The following is a 551-nucleotide window of genomic DNA, read 5'->3' on the forward strand; positions in this document are numbered from 1 at the left end:
ACGAGTAGGCGCAACTGACCACTGCGTAACACCCCCAAAAGAGGGACCGTGGTTCGAACTGTCCAGTCGAACCAGGAGTTGCGCACATGAACCTCTCACATTATCTCTACCTATGACAAAAGTTACAGACTAGTATAAAATTAGTAGTCATTTTTAATTTAGCCTTAACGTTACAATATAATTTTCCTTTATAATTAACGTGATCCACCATTGACTCGGACACCCCATTGACTCGGACACATTTTCCCCCACCATAACCACCCAACTTCAACACGCGTTTTCTCTACCACAACAATGTCCGACAGCTTCCCAGAAAACCGAGTTCTTCTCGCGATCAATGCGATTCGATCAACACCGCGCTTGAGTATCCGACGCGCCGCAGAGATATACAATGTCCCCAAGTCGACAATTGCAGATAGAATGAAGGGAAAGATCGCGAAGTCCGACAGCTATCACGGCCGTTCGAATTTGACAAAGATCGAAGAGGAGGCGATTGTTCAATACATACTCGACCGAGATTCGCGAGGGTTTTCGCCCCGGATTGTCGACGT

Source organism: Parathielavia appendiculata (genome assembly GCF_033297405.1).
Source record: "Parathielavia appendiculata strain CBS 731.68 unplaced genomic scaffold N657scaffold_30, whole genome shotgun sequence".
Classification (NCBI taxonomy): Eukaryota; Fungi; Ascomycota; class Sordariomycetes; order Sordariales; family Chaetomiaceae; genus Parathielavia; species Parathielavia appendiculata.